Source organism: Gopherus evgoodei, chromosome 7 (genome assembly GCF_007399415.2).
Source record: "Gopherus evgoodei ecotype Sinaloan lineage chromosome 7, rGopEvg1_v1.p, whole genome shotgun sequence".
In the NCBI taxonomy this organism is placed as follows: domain Eukaryota; kingdom Metazoa; phylum Chordata; order Testudines; family Testudinidae; genus Gopherus; species Gopherus evgoodei.
In genome coordinates this window covers 118,948,148-118,974,799 of record NC_044328.1, presented here as the reverse complement: position 1 = coordinate 118,974,799, position 26,652 = coordinate 118,948,148, and the positions used below count along the sequence as shown (strand labels likewise).

General features: G+C 43.3%; 1 protein-coding gene across 2 annotated transcripts in view; it reads right to left on the bottom strand.

Annotated features, from left to right (window-relative positions):
* Positions 1 to 18,793, bottom strand: part of CNTN3 (contactin 3) — a 251,644-nt gene extending 232,851 nt beyond the window's left edge. For both annotated transcript variants that reach the window (XM_030570435.1, XM_030570436.1), the window contains exon 1: positions 18,696 to 18,793. The gene's annotated coding sequence lies outside the window, so the exon portion shown is untranslated. The remainder of the gene's footprint in view (positions 1 to 18,695) is intronic.
* Between the last annotated feature and the right edge of the window lie 7,859 nt (positions 18,794 to 26,652).

The following is a 26,652-nucleotide window of genomic DNA, read 5'->3' as shown; positions in this document are numbered from 1 at the left end:
ATTTATGTAACCCAGAAAGACGGCAGCTAAGCAAACCTGAAATGAGAATCTTAACTTGCTCGGGACTCCATAAAGAATACAGAAAAAATCTCAAACTAAGGGCTGGTCTACACTACTGCAGTAAATCGATCTAACTTATGCAACTTCAGTTACATGAATAACGTAACTGAAGTCGATGTAGTTAGATCCACTTACCGCGGTGACTACACTGTGCTGTGTTGACGGGAGAGCGTTTCCCATCAACTTCCCTTACGCTCCCTCAGGAGATGGAGTAAACAAATCGATGGAAGAGTGCTCTCCCATCGATTTAACATGTCTTCACCAGATCTGCTAAATCACACTTGCTGTATGGATTGCAGCAGTGCCGATCTACCAGTAAGTGTAGACGTGCCCTAAGTCCTGCAACAGTAATTTGTTAATTTATACAATAAGCAACATTCCCTCCTCCTAATGATTCATTTAAAAAGAGCAAAATTGGAAAACTATGCAGAAACTGGAAAATAAAGTTTATTTTTAGAAGTAGAACAGAACTCTAGCTTCAGTTTAGAAGATTATTCATTATAATTCCCTGTTTTCAGACACCCATGACTTGCCACAAAAATATCCTTTAAGACAGGGGTTCTCAGAACAATTGTTTGGTGGCCTCAGACTCTTGTTGGTGGCCACTCTCCCACTTTCTCCTAAAATACTTAATTAGCTTTAGGAAAACCAAATACATATGCACATATACATGTCCAAATCATGTAATTTATTCATTGCTAGCTAGAAGGTCTGTTATGAAATGGAATATTAATAAATATGCAAATATCACATTCTACAGCAGACCTACTCAGGCCATGGCTACACTGGCGCTTTACAGCGCTGCAACTTTCGTGCTCAGGGATGTGAAAAAAACACCCCCCTGAGCGCTGCAAGATACAGCGCTGTAAAGCCTCAGTGTAAACAGTGCCGCAGCGCAGGGAGCGCGGCTCCCAGCGCTGCAAGCTACACCCGTAGAGGATGTGGAGTACGTGCAGCGCTGGGAGAGCTCTCTCCCAGCGCTGGCGCTGTGACCACACTCGAAACTTCAAAGCGCTGCCGCTTGAAGTGCAAGTGTAGCCATACCCTCAGCCCTGGTAAGCCTGGGGATAAATTAAGTCCTGGATGGAGGGTCAGGGGAGGCAGTGAGGGCTGGAGCCTGAGGCCCCATGGCCAGAACCCGAAGCCCTGCAGCCAGGACCCAGGGATAGACTGTTGGTTGCTGAGGCCTGCCACTGTGCAGCTGGAGCTCAAAGCCCCAAAGCCTGAACCCCACCACCCAGGGAAAGTGGGGAACTCATGGGCTGCCAGCTCCTCCAGTGTTGTGACCCAGGTATCTCTGAAGGGGGGCAGGGCCCAACTCCTGCTGCTGGGCCCAGCAACCGTCACCAAGGCAGTACAACAGGAGCAACAGAGAGGGGTCACTATTTTGCCCTCCCCCTGCCCCCTAATCACAGCTCAGGAGGCTATGGCCTCAAGAAAAGCCCCTGGCAGCCGCATGCAGTCACGGTGCCCACATTTGAGAAATGCTGCTTTAAGATGAAATAGCTAATCCACATACACCCACCCCGGGGGGGGCATCAAGTTCGGGGACGGCAGGGTGGAAAGAGACTCAACATTGAAAAAAAATATTAAGATGCTGTTTTGTCTTGTCCCCACCCCACCCTAGTTGGATAACAAAAGCAGTTTCTATTCTGAAACACACAAGGAAAGTAAATTATGTGACTCTGGGAAATCATAAAAGTTTGAATTCCTGATTTGTGTGTGAAAAAGCCCCCTCCCCCACTATACTGCATTTACATGACATTTTCCATCTCACACATTTTACTCTGAATTCCAAAATAACTAATATTCAGCAAATGGAATCCCTTCAAATCCTGGGCTGCATAGATTTACTGTAAATGAACTATGGAAATCAGTATCCTTGTAAGTGAAACAGCATTTATCATTTACTGACCTGCTTTATGTTGGATTAAACTGGACTGGTCCTTAAGCAGTCAAGTAGTGTAAAACACTGCAAATGACTGCTTTGACCTCCTGTATAACAAAAAGGTACACTGGCCATGCTTTATACGAAGTCAGACTGTGGAACGCTATTTGATTATTTTCACTGACTTATCACAAAGATCTACAACTATAAGCAGTTGAGATTAGCTCTTCTGTGAAATTACAATACAATCAAATATGTGTAGCTCTAATATTGCTTTGGGAGCGTCAAGCTCTATCGGACTGAAAAAATGCTCCCAAAATCACAAACATAGTAATGTTGTCTCAAAAGCAATAATGTGTGCTTGAGTAAGAGACTTAGGGCTTGTCTACATTACCTGCTGGATCGAAGTGCAGCGATCGATCCAGTGGGGGGGGGGTGATTTATCGTGTCTAGTCCAGACGAGATAAATCAACTGCCAAGTGCGCTCTTGTTGACTCCAGTACTCCACCAGGGTGAGAGGCACAGGCAGAAATCGATGTGAGAGCATCAGCCGTCGACTTACCACAGTGAAAACACCATGGTAAGTAGATCCAAGTATGTCGACTTTAGCTACATTATTCATATAGCTGAAGTTGCATAACTTAGATCCACCCACCCAGTGTAGACCAGGTCTTAAATACACATTTCAAGAACACTTCTCCCAAAGATCCACATTGACTTTAATAGGAGATCCACGCATACATCTGACGCCACTTGTGCTGTGCAATGCCTAAGAACAGTTCATGTGTTTTACTCAAGTTGCATCAAACAGACAGGCTTTTGATTTCACAGAATTCCTAATTTTCTACTTTACTACTGCACATAAAGAAAACTGAATGAGGTATATCTTTGAAAATATTCAGAAAAGGTGGATGAAAAGCCTCCATTTGAGTCAATTTATTCTTTTTGAGGGGGACACCAGGGGAGAGGGAAGACTTTGGATCCCTTGCCCACCAGGCAATGTTGAAATAGATCTACAGTAGAATAAGCAGAAATGGCATTCCACTACTTTTTGCTTTGCCTTGCTATGCAGATACAATATAAAAATCGTATTCTATTCTCAGCTCCCTTGTTAAAATTATAATGCATCAGGCAGCATATTGGTCCACTGGGATAGTGGGAAAATTACTGGCACTATATTGGCATTCAGACTTCATTTGCACAAAGGTTTTACAAGCTGTGACAAGCAGTTATAAATCTATGAAGTACAAATGTGTAGCCACAAAATGCAGCACTCTTCTCAAACTGCAGTCAAGAAATGTAAAGGATATGTAGTCTAAGAAAAAAGATCCTAGTCACCATCCACTATCTATATTTCAAGTAGGTGCACAATCAAAAGAAGTTCACCACAGAGAACCTTTCTTTCAGAAAAAAAAGTATACAGGAACCAATATGTTATTGCACTCTTACTTCACCTGCCTATTTATGTAAGTCCACATTAGTCATTTCAGCATTAGTCACTTTAAGAATCGCATTAAGGAAAGCAAAACCTACTGCCAGAAGAAATAAGCAGGATTACACAATATCTGGACAGAATGTTAATTTCACCAATTGCTAAATTCACAAAGTAAGAACACTTTTCATAGTAATAACTGTTGATCTGAATAATCACAGCTAATCCTGCATAGTTACAGTTTGCACATTTCCAGTTTAACAGAAACAAAAAACAAAGAACAGTGCACTCAAAGTGCCTTATATCTCATAGCACGTTAGCTAAGAGAAATATATATTAGAGGGTTTAATGCAATTCAGAGCCACTCACGGAATAACCTTCTGTTATATGGTATAACTAGGCTTGGCAGAATTCAATTGTTGTATATAATTTGATGGATAATGTCCATGTTTATTTTAAGCATTTTTTTTCAATTTTTATCAGTTTACATTTTCACTGTTGTGAGAAATTATGGGGGAGGGTCAATTCCTTAACAACAGTAGAGCCTGAGACTCAAAAAATTAAAACTATCATTGTTAAAACACAAATTGTCAAAATATACAAAGTAAATATCCTTAAATTCAACCCTAATAAGCTCTGGAGCAGTGTTTTTCATACTATGCCTATTGTAATATCATGTAGCTGACTTCCAAGCGCCCCGTCCTGGCAAGTGGTGCCTTGACATATCCCTGTCTGCTTTTCCATAGTTTAGGTTCCTTTTAGGAACTCCTGCTGTTCAAAAGATACAATAGCGTCAACAAATCCCCTCTTGGGGTTCAATTTATTGAATCCTCCAGTATATACTGGCCCTCTCGGCCTCAGCCCTTGAGTGTCTCTCTTCTGATTAATCCAAAATAACAAAAACACAAACTCACAGAGTTTTCACTCAATTGGCCTTTATATGGTATGTCTGTGCTGCAATTAAACACCCACAAATGACCCATGTCAGCTGACTCGGGCTCAAGGGGCTTGGGTTATGTTTAACTGCAGTGCAGTCATTAGGGGCCAGGCTGCAGCCAGGGTTCTCCTTCCTTTCAAATGTCTATACCGCAATTTTACAGCCCGGTAGTCTGAACTGAGTCAGCTGACAAAGGCCACCCTGGGTGTTTAATTACAGTGTAGACATACTCATAGGCCTTGGCTACACTGGAGAGTTGCAGCGCTGGTGGTGGGTTTACAGTGCTGCAACTTACTCACTGTCCACACTTGCAAGGCACATACAGCACTGCATCTCCCTGGCTGCAGCACTGGCTGTACTCCTGCTCTGCCTGGGGTATAACGATTGCAGCGCTGGTGATTCCGCCAGTGTGGCCACCAAAAGCGCTGTAATTGGCCTCCAGAGTATTTGGAGGTATCCCAGAATGCCTGTTCAGCCACTCTGCTTATCAGTTCGCACTCTACTTCCCTGGCCTCAGGTGACCCGCCCTTTAAATGCCCGGGGAATTTTAAAAATCCCCTTCCTGTTTGCTCAGCCAGGTGTGGAGTGCAATCAATCAGTGAATCTTTCCAGGCGACCATGCCTCCACGCGCCAAACGAGCCCCAGCATGGAGCAATGGCGAGTTGCTGGATCTCATCAGTGTTTGGGGGGAGGAAGCTGTGCAGTCACAACTGCGTTCCAGCCGTAGGAATTACGATACCTATGGGCAGATATCAAGGGCCATGCTGGAAAGGGGGCATGACCGGGATGCGGTGCAGTGCAGGGTTAAAGTAAAGGAGCTGTGGAGTGCCTATTGCAAAGCCCGCGAGGGAAACGGCCACTCCGGTGCTGCCCCCACAACCTGCCATTTTTACAAGGAGCTGGACGCGATACTTGGGGGTGACCCCACTGCCAATCCGACGACCACGATGGACACTTCAGAGCGGGGGGGAGGAGAAGGACGAGGAGGGGGAGGAAACCGAGACTGAGGGTACTGGGGTGGAGGGAGACACCCCAGAGTCCCAGGAGGCATGCAGCCAGAGCCGGTACTTGGTGAAGGACAAGCAGAGGAGCGGGTTCCCGGTAAGCAGCTTTTATTTTCAGGATGGAAATGTTTCGGGAGAGGAGAAGGGGTTAAGGCTGTATGCATGCATGTCTAGATGTGGAATAGCCCATTGATGTGGTCTATCACGTCATGGTAATCGGCCTCGGTAATCCCTTCAAAAGTTTCAGCCAGAGCGTGGGCAATGCGCTTGCACAAGTTTACAGGGAGAGCCACTGTGGTCCTTGTCCCAGTCAGGCTAACACGTCCACGCCACTGTGCCGCGAGGGGTGGGGGGGAACATTGCTGCACACAGGCAAGCTGCATAGGGGCCAGAGTGGAATCCGCATTGCTGTAGAAGATCCTCCTGCTCTTCCAAGGTGACCCGCAGCAGTGAGATGTCTTCCAGGATTAACTCCTATGGAAAATGTTGGGAGAGTGTTCAGTGTAGATGCCCCCTGCAGCTGTTTGCTTTCCCCAACACACAGAAACCCCTGCACATCCCTGAAGCAATCAGTCCCCCTTACTCACCATTTCCTGGCTCCTGTGGGTTAGGTGTGCTCTGTTTGGTATGGAAAAAGTATGCCAAAGTGAAGATTGTAAACTCCTTCACTGTGTGGGAATAACTGGGTGAGATTATAAACAATGCAGCCTATGTTAACTGTTGCCATTTTTGCCTTTCGAAAAGTGTCCTCGACTACTCGTATCATCCACTGCTCAGAGGCTACAAAACATCAGGAAGAAGCCGTGAAAAAGCAAAGAAGACATGTTGAAAGCAGTTATGGATCACTCTGCCAGAGAGAGTAAAAAACTGCAGGACTGGAGGAAAAAACTGCAGGACTGGAGGAAAAGGGAAAGCAGGCTCCGCCAGAGAAACGCAGCGACTAAGAAGAAAAGCACAAAGCAGCTGATATGCATCCTGGTGTGCCAAGCGGACTCTATCCAGTCAATCGTAGCCATGCAGGCAGAGCACTACAGTGCCGGCCCCTGCCCCATCCCAAAGCTCTTTCTCTTGTGCCCCAATGTTAGCTCCAAACCCCCTTCCCCAGCATCCAGGTTCTTACCACCACCAGCTGCCCCCAACACCTGTACGTTCACCAACCAGCCCTGAGAACTACGACCTTTACCTTCTGCACTCAACCCCCATCATCATGCAGTATTTTCATCCTGAAGTGCAGCAGTCATTGCACAGCACTCCAGACAGGATATATTCAAACCTGTGACTGTACAGTTCACCACTCCACCCCCCTGCCCTTTTAGGTTCCCAAAATGTTGTGTGTCTGTCAAGAAAGTTATTTTCTTTTCAATAAATGAATTCTTGGCTTTGAAAACAGTCTTTATTATTGCAGAAAGTGAAAGATACCATAGCCCAGGAAAGAAACAGGCACTGCAAATCATTTTAGGAAAAACAGATTCCTACTAACATTGTAACCACTGCACTTCACTCCTGTGCAAGGCACCAAACATTACTGTTGGTTTTCAGCCTCAAATTCCTCCCTCAAGGCATCCCTAAACCTTGTAGCCCTGTGCTGGGCCTCTCTAATAGCCCTGCTCTCTGGCTGTGCAAATTCAGCCTCCAGGCGTTGAACCTCGGAGGTCCATTCCTTACTGAATGTTTCACCCTTCCCTTCACAAATATTATGGAGGGTACAGCACGTGGATATAACTGTAGGGATCCTGCTTTCCCCCAAGTCTAGCTTCCCATACTGAGATCTCCAGCGCCCTTTTAAACAGCCAAAAGCACACTCCACAGTCATTCTGCACCGGCTCAGCCTGTAGTTGAACCGGTCCTTGCTCCTGTCAAGCTTCCCTGTATACGGTTTCATGAGCCAAGGCATTAACGGGTAAGCGGGGTCTCCAAGGATCACAATGGGCATTTCGATGTCCCCTACTGTGATCTTCCGGTCTGGGAAAAAAGTCCCAGCCTGCATCTTCCTGAACGGGCCACTGTTCCGAAAGATGCGTGCATCATGCACCTTTCCAGGCCAGCCTGTGTTAATGTCAATGAAAAGCCCACGGTGAGCCACAAGCGCCTGGAGAACCATAGAGAAATACCCCTTCCGATTAATGTATTCGGATGCTAGGTGGGGTGGTGCCAGAATAGGAATATGCGTCCAATCTATCGCACCTCCAGAGTTAGGAAAACCCATTTGTGCAAAGCCATCCACAATGTCCTGCATGTTCCCCAGAGTCACGGTTCTTCTTAGCAGGATGAGATTAATGGCCCTGCAAACTTGCATCAACACGATCCCAACGGTCGATTTTCCCACTCCAAACCGGTTCGCGACCAATCAGTAGCTGTCTGGAGTTGCCAGCTTCCAGATTGCAATAGCCACCTGCTTCTCCACTAGCAGGGCAGCTCTCAATCTCGTGTTCTTGCGCTGCAGGGTGGGGGCGAACTCCTCACACAGTCCCATGAAAGTGGCTTTTCTCATCTGAAAGTTCTGCAGCCACTGCTCGTCATCCCAGACTTCCATGATGATGTGATCCCACCACTCAGTGCTTGTTTCCAGAGCCCAAAAGCGGCGTTCCGCGGTGCTGAGCATTTCCATGAATGCCACAAGCAATTTAGTGTCATACGCGTCAGGCGACTTGATATCGTCGGACTCCTCACTGTCACTTTGGAGCTGAAGGAATAGCTCAACTGCCAAACATGATGTGCTGGCGACAGTCATCAGCAAAGTCCTCAGCAGCTCGAGCTCCATTTCCCACAGAAATCGCGCTGCACAGAAACCGCTGGGAGACTCACAATGGCACCAAACGTGGACGGAAAAAACAATGACTGCTGGGATGTGAAGCGATGCACCATGGAGCGTTGGGACAGGAAGCGGAATGACCCGCACCCTTCCGTCCCCTTCCCACAACCCACGGCGCCAAAATGGGACGAGGTGCTCTGTGGGATAGCTGCCCACAATGCATCACTCCCAACAGTGCTGCAAATGCTGCAAATGTGGCCACACTGCAGCGCTTTCCCTACACAGCTGTACGAAGACAGCTGTAACTCCCAGCGCTGTACAGCTGTAAGTGTAGCCATACCCTAAGTCTCTTCCCTGCTTGGGCAGGCTTTCCTGACTGCAGAGCTCTCCCATACTTCGTCACCTTTTCCCTGCTGACTCAGGAGCTTTCTTGCTCCCCACTGTATTTACAGACCAAGCTGCAGTTTCCTGGGCTTCCTCCCTTTTGCTGCAAGTTCCTGCACTTTTTATTCTGGGATCACCTGATTCAACCCAGGCATGGCTCATCCTGTCACCAGGGCTGGCTTAGCTCTCCAATCCACGGTTTAGTTCTCAAGCCTATGACACCTATCTGTAAATCTGATCACCAGTGGCAATATTTGGTGTCAGTTTGTGTGTGTATTGTAAAAATTGACATTTGCTGATAAAAACCTAATTCTTTCAAGCCTAAATCTGACTAATGATATTTCTGGTTTGAACTGCTGTTCAGCATTATTTATAATGCAATTTTGGGTAGGATCCCATGAAATCAGCATTGCTTGTTAAGAAAGCTGAGGTGAGTTTGCTGTAAAGAACAATTTAAAAATACGCAGATTACAGAATCAGAGTTTTCTTTCTTTAGTGGCCTCTAGCCATCTGTCACCGACTCACGACCACACCTTAGCATCAAATGGCCAGTGCAAAGTCCAAAGCAGCTCTCAGTGAATCCTGACCTGTGGAAGGTATCTTGTCAGAGGGAAAGAGAGAAGGTATGGAGGTGTTTGGAAGACTGCAGAGGGAAGAATTCCTTTTACTTTGTAAGTATCTTTTGTTATGCCAGGCTGTCAAGCTCCTTGGGGCTTGGCTTATTGCTACGGCTCTGAACACCTCACTATTTCCCTTCAATGCCTTTTGAAAAGATATTAAAGCTATCACTTGATTAAAAAAAGCAAGAAAATGTAAAGTTAACAGTGAAGGGTCCTTATCTTCTTCATTAATACAAGTCGCAGCACTTGTATTCTATAGAACATGGATCGGCAACCTTTGGCACGCGGCTTGTCTGCTTATCTGCCGCATCCGCAGGTCCAGCCGATCACGTATCCCACTGGCCACGGTACACCACTCCAGGCCAATGGGGGCGGCGGGAAGCAGCGCGGACCGAGGGATGTGCTGGCTGCCTCTTCCCACCGCCCCCATTGGCCTGGAGCGGCGAACCGCGGCCAGTGGGATACACGATCAGCTGAACCTGCAGACACAGTAGGTACACAAACCGGCCAAAGATTGCCAATCCCTGCTATAGAATCTGCTGTCATGTTAATGGAACAGCTGTAGATACATGGCAAGTTGTGCAGCAGAAGTTTAATCACCCCTGCTTTAATACATAAATACACTGCCGCATATTACAATGTACAGCAGATTTGGACTTGGCCAAAATGACTGGACTGGAGCAGAAGGATCAAACTGTGTACTAAGTATGGCAACGTAAAGTTCTGCTACAAACCTACACGTTTAAACAGATTGCTGTTGGGGGGTTGTAAGGCTGTGATTACCACAATGGATACTGTCTTGTGTATATCGTCTCAAACAAATTATAAATAAGAATTCTGAATTTTAAGTTGTTTTAGAAACCAGAGAGCAACTAATGCATTTAGGACTATGTATCAGCTTTTAAGAACACAAAGGCTACAGTGGAGTTGTGAATAAATGCATATTTTGGAATGCATACTCATTCTTACAGATCTGTATTATTTATTGAGAAGTTACAGTGGTTCCTTCTGTAGGAAACGTGGATTTTTGACATCATAAAAATTCCTGTGCAATTTCAGTAACTTATTTTGTAAATCCTTTTTCAATTCTGGATCAATTACAACTCATAATTTTTAGAGTTCAGTAGGTATCAGTCTACTTGCATTAGTTCCTAAAAGAGGCAAAACAAGAATTATGTGCTAAATACTTTCTACAGAAGTGTTCTCGAAGTTAGTGCACAACTTCCAGGTGTGAAAACAAGAATTCATGCTAACAGGTTACATACAGGTTCCAGTACATCAGGACAAATTCCAAAACACCTGAGTCAAATGAAGAACCACTTAGCTGGGGCTGCCACCTGTCGTTTGTGTCCCTGTCATCCTGCATTTAAACCATAGACTGTATGCATCTTCCTAAAATAAACAACAAACATTTGGTACAGAAGACGTGAAGAAAGGCAAAGGCAGTCTGCGGGGAAATAGGGGAAGGCAGTTTTGAAAGGGTATATGTGTGTTTGTAGGGACAGACTGACAGGTAGGGGAGAGGATCAGACAGGAACAGCAGGCAGCATTAAGTGCTCCAATGGAGGAAGAACGCTTCTGTTTGAAGGCAATAGGTGCTGACAGGTGGGAGTCAGATGGTCAACTCCTAATCCAAGTGGTAGAGTCACCAGAGCAGACTGGTTTTCTTCCACTTACTGGGCTGCTGGGAGTCCCTGGTCATCATGGATGACAGAGGCCAGCCAAGGAGCCTGGCTCATGAAGAATGGAGGCATGAGGCATCATTTCCAAACTGAAAATATTTGGTTGTTTTTTTTAATTTTTCACCATAAATTTTAAGTTTTCCACAGAAGGAGAGGGGAAGATCCATAAAATCACATATACTTTCTGATCTGCTCTAGCCAAAACCCCTTTTTATCTGAAACACTCACTCATGGATCTTTTGCATCCCATGTTGTAATGTTCTGTTTTCTCAGGTTCACGTAACAAGTTATTCCACTGATTGTGAAGCATGAGGATACCAGACACTGGGAACACACAACCTTGCAGCTGAAAGTCATTTCTTGCCACTCACATTCTGTAATCCCCCTTAGTTAAGTGCATGTATCATCAACCATTATCCAGTTGTACATAAGGTGAATTCTTCTTAAAAATTCAGATTATAGTTCAGCACACATTCTGGCTTATTCTAAACTTTATGAGGTAGGAATCATAATTACTAGCGTGGATACAATGCACAATACAACAACTATGTCATCAGTTAATAATTTATTTTCAAACACATATACCGGTAGTTTAAAAAGCAGTAGCCTTATGCATTGTCCATAGCAACAAAATTTCTTTTCATGTAACTTGTGTTCCTTTAGACTAAGGCATCAGTTTTTTTTAAACGATACAGTGCATAGCTTAAAACATTAAATTACTAATAAATTTTCTCAGCTTTAGATTTTTTAGAAATCTGTATCTTTATTCCTGAATGTTAAAAAAATAAAGATAACCACATTTTTAACTTTTCTACATCTTCTAAGCTCAACCTATGGGCTGTTTATTTGGAATCAATCATAGCCAATTAAAGGATAGCTCAGTGGTTTGAGCACTGGCCTTCTAAACATAGAGTTGTGAGTTCAATCCTTAAGGGGGCCATTTAGGGATCTGGAGCAAAAATCTGCCTGGGAATTGGTCCTGCTTTGAGCAGGGGTTGGACTAGATGACCTCTTGAGTCAACCTTGATACTCTATGATTCTGTGCCAGGTAAGTAACAGAAAGGCTGCATAAATGCTCTGAAGTGGCTTGCTATTTAAAAAAGGTTATTCCTGTGTGGTTCCAGTCCACTGTCATTAATTATCTCAATCTAGAGTGCCACAGAGAGTGTAAAAGTCACATCAGCCTGTAATTTGTCAAGTCCTTCCAAAAACATTCTGTTAATGTAGTAGCTCTCTCAGGAAGCCCTTATACAAGTTTTGTGCTGTGTTCTGATCTAAATTCTCCTCCTCCCCAATGCAAATTTCAACATATTCATATTATCCAGATTTTTAAACAAAAACAAACAAACGATCTATGTAAGAGTTCCACCAAGTGCCATTGAGAAGTTGGGGTATCATTCCTCCTTTTTCCAATCAACTAACCATAAGGTAGTAGTTGGTGCATGCAAAAGAATCCTATAAGATCTGCAACTTGCCTTAGGGTTGTTAAGTATTCCTTGGTACTCAGGATTAAGTCACCTGCTGCATATCTATACATCATAATTTTAAGATGATTGGAGTTGGAGAGTTCGCTCATCATTTGTCATCATCTACAAAATGTCCTCCTTGTCATATTTTGTAAGGATTTGGATGGTTTAGACACAATAGACTGCATTTTTCTTTTTAGACATAGAATCCATACCATTAGATTTCTCCCCCATGTAGATGCCTGTAGCTATTATTTGGTCCTTTTTTATGTTCAGTAAAATGTATTGCATTAACATCAATGATGATTCATTTAACTTTTCCCTCTATTCACTTAAACAGCACTTGTTACAGGACATGAAACTGTAAATCTGACCAAAAAAGTATATCCTATGCGATGTGCTTGAATAATTTCTTTGACTGGACATTTTATGATCAAATGAAGGTGGTGGTGTTGGCATAAAATCATTTCAATCTTATCAAGTTGAAGTCTTGGCCTTTTAATTGCTTTTAAGTGGCTTAATCACCAATTGGCCTTTGACTTTTTTTCCCTCTCTGTCATTTGAAGGAGACACTTCTTGAGTGAAATTAATATTGAAGATCTGATAGAAGGTCTGGGAGAGGGAGTTAAATTGTAAGTATGTTTTGGTGGCATTGAAAACACTTCAGTTACAGACTCATAAAAACCCCATATTCTGCTTTTCCATTTCAGTAAACAATTTCCTACAATAGTATATTAAATCTTGAAGAATTCCAAGAAACAGGTTTTCTACATGTTTTAAAATGAAAATGGATCTGTTCCATCTTACTGCTTAAAAACTCTCAACAAAAGCGTTATGTTAGAAGAACTATCTATTTTCATTACATCACTCCATTCAATAAACTGTTTCCTATCTCTACTTTTAACTTTAGGCACATTGAATCACATACAATCATGTAATCTGGCAATCATTAAATTCTAGTCACTCATTTGCAATATCAATTAGCAGATTCTACACATACTAGCGTTTGAATAAGAAAACACCACCTAGTATATTCAGCACAGGGAACACTGGAAAAATGTGGAAAATCAAACTAGCTTTATATAAAACCAGATAGAATCATAGAATATCGGGGTTGGAAGGGACCTCAGGAGGTCATCTAGTCCAATCCCCTACTCAAAGCAGGACCAATCACCACACAGATTTTTGCTTCAGATCCCTAAATGGTCCCCTCAAGGACTGAACTCACAACCCTGGGTTTAGCAGGCCAATGCTCAAACCACTAAGCTATCCCCCACCTTCTGGAAGTGCCTTATAAACCAAGCCTCACCTCCTAATGAGTCCACAACTCCACTCACTCCCGTCTCCGATATCCAACGGGCTTACTCCGCCGACTCATCACACCCTCTTTTGATAACCAATGACTCTACCTCTTCCCCTGTATGTTTATAGGTTCCTCATATACAAGAAGAGTGGTAATCTCATCACTTCCCTTTTTTATGTTTTTAGAACAGTGAATTTTTTATGTGCAAATTGGAGCTTAATGTTTCTAGTACCTGCAAGTCTACGTTATGTTCATGTAACTGACAAAATCCATTGGGTTGCATTACATGTGCAAACAAGCAGTTATTCAAACCACCCACTTGGTGGGATTGAACTGAGAGGACTAACTGAGCCACTGCAGCTGTAATGCTAGAGTTCTCAGTCCATATTAGCACTGCAGCAGAGCAACATGACCTGATGCACAACAGACAGAGATAAACAAGCCTCCCAACAAACACTGGGGAGCAATTACTAGCAAGGGCATACTTCCAGACTCCCTGGCTGGCAAAATAGCTGTGTCCCTTTGGGCTGGCCACTAAACAATTAAAAAGCCCTCTCAGGAGAAGACGACAGGGGTCATCTGTCAGGAGCTGTCCCAGGGGACACACTGTCACACAAAGAGACTCTGCAGAAGGTGTTGAAGACCTTGACCTAGAGAACAGTAAGCCTTAGGGAGAGGCAGCTAGGTGCACAGATTGGTTTGTTGTTTTAAGATCTGTTTTCTCTGTGTGTCATTCTAAATAAATAATATTTTGCTTTAAGAAGGCTGTCTGGTCACTGATAACCACTGTCATTGCTCTTGGAGGGAAAAGATGCACAAGCTCTGAAGAGAAGTCAAGCCTGCTGAGATAATCACAGTTGATCACAGGGCAATGCAGCCCAGGGCTAGTCTGACAATGGGAAAATCATGCGATTTCACCCAAAAGAAAGGTGACAACTAGAGGCACAGTACCAGAGGGGAATGCACTCCGAGACCAGGAGAGGTTAGAGATCCAGTTTACCCATTAACTGTAGCCGCCAACACACATTCACATCCAATATAGTAAAAATCTTTAGGCTAACGTCTGCAGTCCTTACATTTACATTGACTTCAAGGAGAATTTTCAGAGATATGACATTTAAAGACTGTTAAATGCTTTGAGATACACCGATGAAGAGCACTATAGAAAAGTTAGGTATTATTATTACACCATATTTAAAAAAAGACTTATTTTTATACTAATCAGATGCTACATTACACTTCACAAAGTGTTTTTCAGTTATAGGAATGCACAAATTCATCTAAAAACAAGCAGCGCTTTTCTTTGTTACCTCTATTAGAAAGCCAAATTATTTTTAAGTGGCACAAATAAAGTTAGTCCCAGGTTATGAACTCTGCATATCTGGTTTTAGCCCACAGGGAATGCACTAGTTAATAAATTATAACATTTGTATCTCTTAATAGCTTTGAACAGAACTATTACAGGATCAGTGTAATTCATCTAAAGCCCAAATCTCTCTTACATCGAAGGGCAGAATTGGGCCCCTTAAATAGGTTCTCAATTCAACAGTATTTCTTCAATAAGAATTATACATATCTATTAAATATTTCCTTCTAAAATGTCTTTTAAAAGTATCTGTTCCAAACTCCTTTGCTACAAAGCTTCTTGCATAATAAATAACTTTCTAGCAATGTTTGCATGCAGAGTAGCAACACCATTTGAAATGCTATAAAGTTCTGTCAGCACTTCCATTATAAACCCTTATTTGTTGTTTCTACTTGCCTATAAAACAAAAAATTAGAAATCAGTTAAATCACTCTGGCCTGAAACTTGGCACACAATTTGAGCCAAAGCTTACATTTCTCTTGTAACAAGTTTCCAATCCATTTGACTACTTGATCTCTACAAGTCCATGATATTTTTCTGAGCTCCTATATAAGTTCAATTATCTACAAAGCTTCAACAAGGACACTCCACATTGAGTGAAACAGCAGATGTTGAATATACTGCATTTGGTACCACCCCTGTCGTTGATAGTAGGGCCAGTCTCAGCCAAATTACATGCAGGGCAGTATATCTACAGGTCTTGCTAACATCACAGACAGTCTTAATAAGGTTGAAACTGAAACTAAGGCATTGTTTACACAGTGGGATAACATGCCTTAATGAGGGAGGGTGATTTCTAAAGTGCACTAACATGTTGCACATTAATTGGTCTACACCAGGTATCGACAGCCTTTCGCATGCACATCCCTCAGCCCACGCCGCTTCTCGTAGCCTCCACTGACCTGGAACGGCGAACCGCAGCCAGTGGGAGCCGCGATCAGCCGAACCTGCGGATACAGCAGGTAAACAAACCTGCCTGGTCACATGCCAAAGGTTGCCAAGCTCTGGTCTATACAGAAATTACTGGTGCGACCTAAGGTTTCCTAGTGTGCTTTAATGTAGTATTGTTTCAGTACTAGGGAACTTTTTGCATCCACGAGCAAGGTCTGCACAGACAATTAATGTGCAACATTTGAGTGTGCTTCAGAAATAATACCCCTATCCCACAGTGCACATTGCTGCTCTGTGTACACAAGCCCTGAGTTGGGGTCTGGACCACAAGCAGCAAATCATAGCACAGATGTCTTGGGACTTCACCACTGGCTCAAGCTCTTGTAGATGAATCCAAATCTAAATTTCAACTGCAGAGAGCTCAAAAAGCCTTTACCCACATCACCACTGCAGCAAGTCCACAACTGCAAAGAAAGAACAGCCAAACTACAGTAAGCTGAATCAAATGTTTTAAGTATATGGTGGAGAACAACGCTGCATGAGAAGAGAGGTGGACTAGATGAACCAGTCTCCTGTCTCTAACTGCTAAAATGCTGTGTAAAATTTCTGTAATATCTTGCAAGATGTTTAGGCAACATGGGTGAGTCTCCATGTTTGAGGGTAGAGGTCTTTAAAAAAATTTGTAACCCATGTGATAGAAAAAAACAAGCAAGTTTGTATGAGGGGAAGAACTTGTATTTGTTCAAGTTTGATCCAGTAAAAAATTAATGAGAATCTACTGAACAATATTTTGCATTTAACACCTGATACTGAGAGGTACCACATATCTTCCTCAGGGTGCTAAGTAGAACTGGATGAAAATCCATTCTAATTTTCCAAGGGGGGAAATCATTGACATTTCAAATTTTTGAAAATTTTCTTCCATCCTTTAAGTTGGTCAAAAACCAAAGGAATGTTGTGTGGAAGATTTCACAGATATTTTGCAAAAAATTTCATTGGAATTTTGAAAAATTTTGGATTGGCTCTAATGCCAGACACCCTCATCTCGCATTGATGAGAAAGAGGGTTTAAGCAACTCACAAACTGGGGCCCTTCAAATGTTAGTGGATTTTAAGCATTCAGTATAAGAATTGAAACAAAGCTTTGCACTTCAGAAAACATGACTGAGCAGTTGTTTTAATAAAACAGGAGGGAGAAATTTAACTTTAGTAACTGAATACACTGAAATTATGTATAAGAATGAGTTGTAAACAAAACAGAAACTTTAGGGAAATTAAATGCAAATAAACATTTGATGTTTTTCTATACATTTATTGCTATGGCATTTTTTAATGGGGCTGTCACAGAGGATAATATTGAGCATTTGCTAAAGACTTTGAGGAACTGGGGCTTTATAGTCACATTTTCAAAAGTGATTTAGGCACAGAAGAACCTAAGACCCATTGAAAGTTAATGGAAGTTAGGCTCTTAATTTGGCCAGGCACTTTGAAAATATTACTCTTTGTTTCTATCCCTATAGGAGTGACTTGGTGCTGTAGGAAACATAACCTGTAAACATTCCACAGACACAACTTCTAAAGGAAGAAAAACAACATGAAAAACCTCTTTGCTGTAGTGCATGCAGAAGTAAAAGTGAAGAGATCTGGTTAGTGAAATTAACACAGACGAGTTCAACCAGAACAGCACCATTGTTTCACAGTTCAGGTTGCTAAACAAGATGACTGTACAATGTATGAAACTGTCAGCATCATACTTGGTATAAAAAAAAAAAGTCATTATTTAGTTTTTAGTAATGTGTTTAGCACAGCACAGTGGAAAAATAACTCCAGAGTATTTTTTTTAAATAAACATCCATGGCCCTTTCAAAAGGCCATTGAAAAATAAAACCTCTGAACAACATAGAGCCTATCAACCACTGGTTCTTTTGGTTAATACTAATTCTAGTCTATATCCACATTAGAGTTTTTGTCAACGTGTGATACTCATCTCTATTGGGATGACACAGACACAGCTCTAAGAACAGGAGTACTTGTCTGGTGCATCGGTCACCCACTTAATTCTCTATAAATCTATTTGGCTGTGATTAATGTATTCACTATATCTGTCAGATTTTCTGACCGCATTCTTATCCTTGAAAGTTTTTCTGTTGATTATTACAAACTTCTCATTTTTTTTAACGCTCACAAGGCTGTAGCTGCGTTAAAACTTCATTTGCCGTTGTATATACTCCAGACTCAGCAACGTACGTTCTTCTTACAGCTCTGCTTTAACCACAGCAACGCAGGAACTTAACATTTTTAAAGATATTAATACCAGGGGAGGAGGAAAAGAGATGAGAAGACAGAAGCAAACCCAGGCTGCATCCATACAACGCCTTGGAGGGCTTCCACCTGGAAACCCTGCTGAGGATTGAGTTTGGGTGGGAACAAACAAAAACAAATCAGAGCGGGCTTTGCACTCAGACATTTGCGGATTTCGTTTCTGCCCAGCCGAGCCAGAAGGCTGCCCTACGCGGGAGAGAAAAGAGACGAGCCGACTGAGCCAGACAGCCCTGCAGAAGCGGCTAGAGGAATCGCTGCAAATCAGAGACACCGCATCAGGCTGAGAGAGAAGCAGCCAGGACTGGAACTTGCTTTGCAAGCGCGCGCGGCTCCCCGTCACCGCTCACCTGGCTGGTTTCAAGCTGGTTACCAGGGTGAACCCAGCGGCGGGGCCAGGGGGGGGGGGATTAAACTTCCCCGGGATATTAGCTGGCAGCCCCCCCGCATCCCGCCGCTAAGCGCGGCCAGTCCAACTTTTGTTTCCCGAAGTTTACACCCCGCAAGGGCCCTTCCCCGCGGCCGAACCCCAGCGAGTCCCCGGGCAACTACCCTGCCCGCGCCCCACCGCAGCGGTGCGGAGCCACCTACCTCGGCGGGTCCCGGGGAGCAGCGCAGTGTAATCCTGCGGCTCCTGCAGCCTCCTCCGGAGCCCGGAGCGCCGCCCTTCAGTCACCGCGCGGGGCGGGGAGCGGGGAGGGGCGAGGGCGCAGCAAACCCGCACCCAGCCGGTCGCCAGCCACGCTACGGGGCTGGCTACCGGCTGCGCGCTAGCAGCCCCCGCCTGCCTGCCCCGCCGGAGCCGCAGCCGCGCTCCGGGCCCCCCGCGAGGGGAGCCATGCCCGGCGGGGGCCACCCCCCGCAGGCAGGCTAGCAGCGGGGGAGGGGGCAGCCTGGGGGCTGGGGCTGGAAGCTGGATTACGGTCGGGGGAGAAGACGGGCAATGCTCAGGCGCCGCCGCCGCTGCAGCCACAGCCGGGGTGGGCAGAGGCTGGATTCCGCTGGGGATGAGACTGGAAACTGCAGCTCCCCCTGCCTCGCGCGGAGGCTGCACCCCGCTGGAAGGTGGGGGTGTAAAGGTCTCTCCAGTGACGATGCTTCGGCCTGGTTGGGAGGGGAGGGGAGGGGAGGAGACGGGGCGGGACGGGGGGCGTCAGACAGCAGGAAACTTGCTCAAATCTTTCCCCGCGCCGTTCACTAGCTCTGGCTCTCGGGTTATTTGCTGCCGCAGTCTGGGCTGAGCTGCGGGCGTTTCTCCGTTCCGCTGCCTGCGTCTCAGGCTGGAGAGACCTTCGGCCCTGGCGCGCCCCTCGCCCGGATTGCTCTCCGCGTGCCTGGTGCGGGTTTGGGGAGGGGGTGGGGAAGTCGTTGCTTTTAGTAATCGTTCGTTTCATCACTCAGCAGCAATCACCGGCCGCCTGCTGCCGAAGGGGCCCGTTTGCTTTTGGGAAGCTGTGCAATTGCATCCGAGCCCCTGGCCTCTCGGTCTACTGAAATCACCGTTCCTGCCTTGCGATGTGGCAAATGTAAGCACCCGTGCACTGTGCCAATCACATGCTGTCGTCTCCCTTGTAAACAGGAGAGCGGGACAGTCCAGGGTTCCGCCCTCCAGCTTCCCCCCAAATTATTCTGCACCCCAGCCATAACAGCCTTTCCTTACCTAGTGCTCTGCACCCAGTCGCCTTGTCTATGTATTCCTTCGGCACTTAAAAAAGTGCACATCCATTTTCAAATAGAGGGTTAATTCCTTTGAGTCCCTGACTGCACATTTTGAGAGGGTGGAGGGAATAACTAGACTCTGCCTCCTGCAAGATAAAAAATAAAACCCAAGCTGTGTGAAAAATGAGGTGATTCCCACCCTAGTTTGCTTTGCATGTTCTGGTAAAAGCTGATTAGTGCTGGGAGGGATTTAAGGCAATTGAAAGTCCAGCGGCAGCAGAGTGAGGGAAGCTTTGCTAGAATTTACTGGTGTAATAATGAACCAATTGCATTAGCCAACCTGGTACAATATGGACAAAAGCAAGAAGAGACTATCTGCCGGTGCCATAAGGAGATTGCCTTGTTGGGCTCAATTCTTGACTCTGTTCCTAGACTCTGAACAAAGGGAAAACTTGATATTTTCAGAAAACTTGACTCATCAAGGATTAAATAAAAAGTCCATCTAATTTCTGGGCTGTAACCCCAGAAAAAAAATCAAGTTTCTGTGTAGGACTGTAGGAGCTGGATGGAGGTTTTATTGAATCTGGCTCATCATGCTTTTATAGTAATGCTGCCTATAATTAAGGCTGAGCAGCCCTTTCCATCAGAAATTCTATATTAGGGTGTTATACAACTAATAGTAATAACTTTTATATGATGATTTTCACCCTGTGGTGACTGTGGCTTTAAGAACTGAGCTTTCCCTGCCAGGACAGGGCACAATGAATGTCTTGTTATCCACTGCCAGTTGGAACCAGGCACAGAATAAAACAATTCTCTTACAAGCACCTTGAGGCACCGAGTGATCAGTGATCACTGAACACTACATGGTCCCATACACTGGGCAGGATCCCAGAGCACAGTAGGGTAAATCTGGGCTGCAATACCTCTGCTGGAGTTATACCAAGAATGAATTTGACCCAATGGGAGGGTTTTTTAGCACTAATTGAAAGTTTAGAATCTCTGTGTAAGGACTGTCCAGCACTGAAATGCAGCTGCCTCTGAGATGAAATGCAGCAAAAACACTACACCACAACGATCCCATAGAGGAGGAAGTGAAGAATTGCTTTTATTTTTTCCATACAACTTCAGTGTGAATTTTCCCTGGGCACAATAAGTTTACCTAGTTTACAGTTTTGGCCTACTCCTGGCGTTAGCTGTCTTATACTTGCACAAAGTCTCGTGAGATCTTGTAATGGCCACAGGTCAGGCCTTGGTTTTACAGTGTAGAAAACCACAGCACCTTCAGGTAACATCACAGTGTCATTAACGCAACACTAGAGCATTGATTCAGCACTGATGCAGAGGGAAGAGTACTACCTACTGTTGAAAGTAACCACTTCATAGAGTGTGAACAGAGGCTGAATAGTATGTTTTCAAGGGTGTTTGTACAGCACCTAACACAATGATGCCTTTTTACTGTCTGGGCATTCCAGATGCTGTCACTAATATAAATGTTTAATAATAACAACAACTTAATGGAATGTCCTGCACTCCTTCCATCCTAATGAATTTTTCATTTCCACCTATCATTCAAGAGTCACTTTAGACATATCTTAGAACTTGCAGATACAGAGACAGAAAGCACTACAGTAGCACCAATTAATACTTCCCAAACATTAAAGTAAACAGGCAACAAAAATTAGCTTTGATTTACAAGCACAGCCAGCCTGCGTGCAAGGGGAAAGTTGACAGGTATGGATGTGTCAGCATTTTAACCGATCAGCCAAGAAACTCTGACATTTCATGCTTAGTGAGACCAAACTTTTTAAAAAAAAAAAACTTCCCTGACATCCATTATTGGCATAGCTCTACAGTATGTACTGAGCAAAAGCATTCCTTAATGACACTTGCCCTGTCACTGCCTCTTGAGGTGGTCTCTCAAGAGGCCTCAGCTTCTCTTTACTAACCTTCCTTACTTTGCTCTCAATCAGGTCAGTTCCTGGGGGTGGGGCACCCCAGTGGATTGGGGGCCAGGCTAGGTTGGGGCTGTGAGACTGGTGCCCCTCCCCCAGCAGGTGTCCAGGCAGGTTCCCTGCATGCCTGTACAGCACTAAGAAGGCTGCTGCACAGCTGTACAGCTTACAGGGAACTTAACTCCTGGGGGAATTCTGCACCCTCACCTTCAGTTAAGCCTGTCAGCCATTCACTTTTTGGCTTTCAATCTCTCTTGAGTCTTCTATGTTCTTGGAGGCGGCCTGATGCATCAGGCTATCTCAGGCCTTTCTGCCCCTCTGATTGGCAGCAGCAAGGAGTTGTGATCAAGCTGCTTGCTTGTAAACAGGAGAGACTCTCCTCCCCCCACTTTCTATGTCCATTATGAGCTTTGTAGACTCCATTACACACTCACACTCACGGCTGGCTCTCCGGATTTCCAGTGATTCTCCTCCCACCGTGCTCCCAAGGTTTGCAGCCTGTAGGCTGTAACACCACCAGCAGAACATGCACTGCCCCTGTATGCTCAGCCACTGGAATCACAGGCATTCCTGCTGCCTACTCCTGTCAGACACTGTCCACAAAGCATATTAGTTCAGTCTTCAGGGGTACATTGCACTTCCAGTGACAAAATCTCTGAGCGACAAAGTTCACAGCTGTCATGACTCCCCACGTGAAAACTGCTCACAACCTTTTTTCCAGTTGTCATTTCCATATTCCCCCTTTCATCTGCCAATCTCTCCTCCATTGACAGAAGCAAAGATTAATTAATTCCCCCTCCCAATGCCCAAACCTAACTTTTTCCCTACAAAAATCATATATAATCAGTTGGCAAAAATGGAAACAGAGAATCTGTGAAAGGATCCTGGAACTCTGGACTGACAAAGGCTGATGCTCCTGAGAGAGAAGAATTTATTGCCTTTAGTCTCCACATGGACTGCCAAATGTTGAGCAACTCAAAATTAAAGGCCACTTTTGAAAATATGGGCTACTACTGCTTATGCCTCAGTTTCCGCATCTGCAAGATGGTGGGTGGCACCACTTACTTTTTGTAAAGCTCTTTGAGACCCGTGGATGGAAAGGGCTACATATAAGTGCTAAGTTACCCACAAAATACACAAGGCTCTGGTTGCAGTTAAATCAATGGCTCCAAATACGTTGCAATGTTGTTTGAAAGTCTTGCACTTTCTGCCTTGGGTTTTTTGTTTGTTTTTGGTGTTGTATCGAACATTTAGAAGTCTTCTAATTTTTAAGAAATTTTCATCTCCTTAAATCACAGCGATGCCCATTTTTGCAAAGCCTTACCCAGCTGGTATTTACAACATCATGCACGAAGTAGAGAATATGTATTCTCTGTCAAAACCAAATATTACTGGAGCATATTGTCAGCAGTGTCTTCAGTGGCCTATGGAAACTGCCACCGAAGTTAGTGGTAACCCTGTGATTGACATCTCTGCAATCAGGCCTATCCCTTTGTCTCCACTAGTGCTTCCGTCATTGCAACCAGTGGGTCAGCTGAACTGGTGATTGTAATGGGGGTGAGGAAGCAAGAGGGGAAGACTAATGAAAGGCCAATACAGTACAAAAAAGAAATTCATTATGGTACTGCATTAAACTGCACTAGTATAAGCCCTGCCTTGCCCTGGTGTAGCATACCCACATTAGGGGTTTGCGCCAATGTCATAACTATCAGTTATATTGGTGGAAACTGGTCCAAATGTAAAAAGGGCCTGAATCAGGCCAGAGTGACTAATATGAAAATGATGAAAGGGTGTGAATTATGTGCAATTGTAATGCAGAGCATGGAAGAGAAAGAAAATCGTAATAGGAAGGTTAAGTGCTGAGTGACTGCAAACTGATATACAATATCTTGAACTCATGGAGAGAGAAAATTAAAATGGTAGGATGATTTAACGTGTAGTTAGATGGAAATTTAAAAGCAATCAGGGAACTATGGGAGAGAGGAGGAGGATAGCATTTATTATCAGGAATGAGTGACTGAAAGAGAACCACAATAAAGTTTTGGGTGTCTTGTGTGTTTTTACTTGTATGTTAGCAAACGCTCATTTTTATAAAGTGGGGTTAATCTGATCAGCAGATATTAGGCATTAAAATATGATCCATTTCCTACATATCAGAACTTCTAGCTGCAATCATCTTATCTATGAAAATGCAGGGATCAGTTCTTAACATTTGTTCTTAATTGGCAACCTTGCGTAGAAAGAAACTTAGTATCTAGGATGGACATTTAACAGCTACCTTAAAAGCTTGAGGAAAGGGCATGCAATTCTTTTCTAATTACAAAATTCAGTTTCTTTTATTCTTCTTTTGTTCAAGTGGAGTGACAGTTAAATAATCCAACCATTTACTGAATACAGGACTTTTTCAGGATTAATGGCTCCATTTCTGCAAAAAAATGCAGCCCATATTGTTAGAGCAGCTGGTATTGACAATGGCACAGGAATATACTGAAGTTCTAACAAGAGAGAGGCGATACCATATGTTCGTATGACAAACTTCTGCTTTCCATAGTATTCGTCTGCCCTCACCATTTCTTTTTAAAAGGCATGAGAATCTCTCTCTGTCTAAAATATTCTTCTGCAGGGCTGGAAAGCTGTGGACAGCCACTGCAGATAAAGATGGGTGGTCAATAAAATCTGATCTGTGAAGAATTATTCTTAAAAAAGTAACACACTCTCGAGTATGATCGCTGTCATCGGGTGATTGTATTCAGCATGGTTATGGCTTCCCTTCTTCTTACCCCCCTTGCATATTCACTGACTCTTCATTATACTAAAAAGCATTTACCAGGAACCTTATTTTTATAAGTGTTTCTGCACCAGTGCAATACTTCTTTCTATATGAAATGCTAAATATTAAAAGGTAGACTTGAGACTGAGTTAAGAACTATTAATCACATGCAGGTGATTTATCAAAACCAGTGCAGTCACTGGGGGATATAAGTATTGGGGAGATTTCTTCATTGGTTCAGGCAATCAAGCAATTAATCACTACTGCTGCCTATTAAACAGCATCTCTGTTCTCATGCAGCCACTGAATGGTGCTACAACAATGTGGCAGAGTTCTTAACATTAGAAAATCCAGGCATTATCAAGAAGGTCATTATTAAATACATCGGGTGTTCCAAAGAGGTTGAAACAAAAGGCATAAAACAGTTAAATCTAAACTTTGTATCATCCATATACATATGATACTCAGACAATGAGAATAAATAATGCTGAGCAATGGGCGCCTGAAATGAAAAATGGCATTAATCCAAAATTAGATGGGTGCCTGAGAAATACTCAGGTTAAATTAACCATTGGAGGTATTTAAATCAAAATTGGATGTTTAAGATATGCTCTAGTTCAAGCAAGAATCAATTCAGGGAAGTTTTGAAGCCTGTCTTATGCAGGAAGTCAGAGCAGATGATCACAATGATCCATTCTGTCTTATAATCTATGAATAAATGACACAAGAGGAGGAACCAGTTTATAAGCAACATCAGGGAAATCCAGGCTCTAATTCAAACAAGATAATAAGGAAGGTGGGTTATTATTGACCTATGTATTGAACATTATTGCATCCTAGTGTGATGGCAGTTTTGGTGCTGTGGATCAGGAGCTAATTTATAACAAATACAGTAATTAAAAAAAATCCCTAGGAAATTAAAATAAAAAGCTACCTTGTGAGGAAGTAACCAACACCACCACTAAAAAAACAAACACATACCTTAAGAAACAAGGGAATTAATATTAAGACTTGAACAAACATTGTCCAAGAAAAATCTCAAAAGATAATACATCTTCCCTAAGAGGACATACCCAATTCTGCAAACTGAGTTCCAACTGGAAATTTCACCCTGAACTCTGAGCAGCATTCATAAATATCTGTTTTAAACTGTGTGTCGCTTTACTCTTTACATTTAAATGATCAACACAACCCCAATTACAAACACTCCTCCAATTCCAATTTACCAGAGTACTCTCCACAAAATGATTTTTACAAAAGCACATTAACTTCCACTTCTTCATAGAGAATGAACAAATGTAAATGCTCCCTTTTAAACTGGTTTATTATTCTACTCCTGTCAGGCCATAAAAATTTGCCTTCCATCTTATTGTTTCTTTGGAAATTTAGGCCATTGGGTCATGATCAAAAGTTGATTGACATTAATGGAAAAATTCTCATAGATTTCAAGGTATGCCTGATTAATGAACATCTTCCATCATCGACTCACTCGTTTGGTACGGTGTCCTGCTTTCTGCACTATGTATTTTGTGTAAAACTTATGCCAGGATCAGTGCCAGTCATGGAAAGTCACGTATTTACAAGCACTTATACCTCACCATAATTACTTATCCGTATAAAATAATTAGGCTTAGCAGAATTTGTTTTATATATAACTGGTAATACTGATGTTCATTTTAAAGGATTTTTTCAATTTCTATCAATTTAAAAGGTCACACTTGCACAAAATTATGGGTTGTATGCTTCCCCCCCCATATCTATATACATTTTCACAGTTGCTGGAAATTATGCAGAGGGAAGGGGAAATCAGACAATAATTATTTAATGACAATAGACATTGAAATGCAAAAAGCTTGATAACTGTTAAAAAACAAACTGCCAACATCACAGATCAAAACATATAAAGTAAATAAACCCTATATCAAACTTTAGTAAATTCTAAATTACAATTATCAACAGTCATTTTTGTCAGTTTGTGTGTTTCTCTGGTGAAATTGGCATTTACCCATATTTACCAAGGAAAAATCTAATCTTTCCAAGCCTAAAAATAATTAATAAGCTAGACTATCTCAAATCAGGCAATACCCTGGAGACCAATATGAGAAATTCTATTGTGAAAGGCAAAAAAAAAAAAAATCCCTTCAAAACCCAAACCAACCAACCA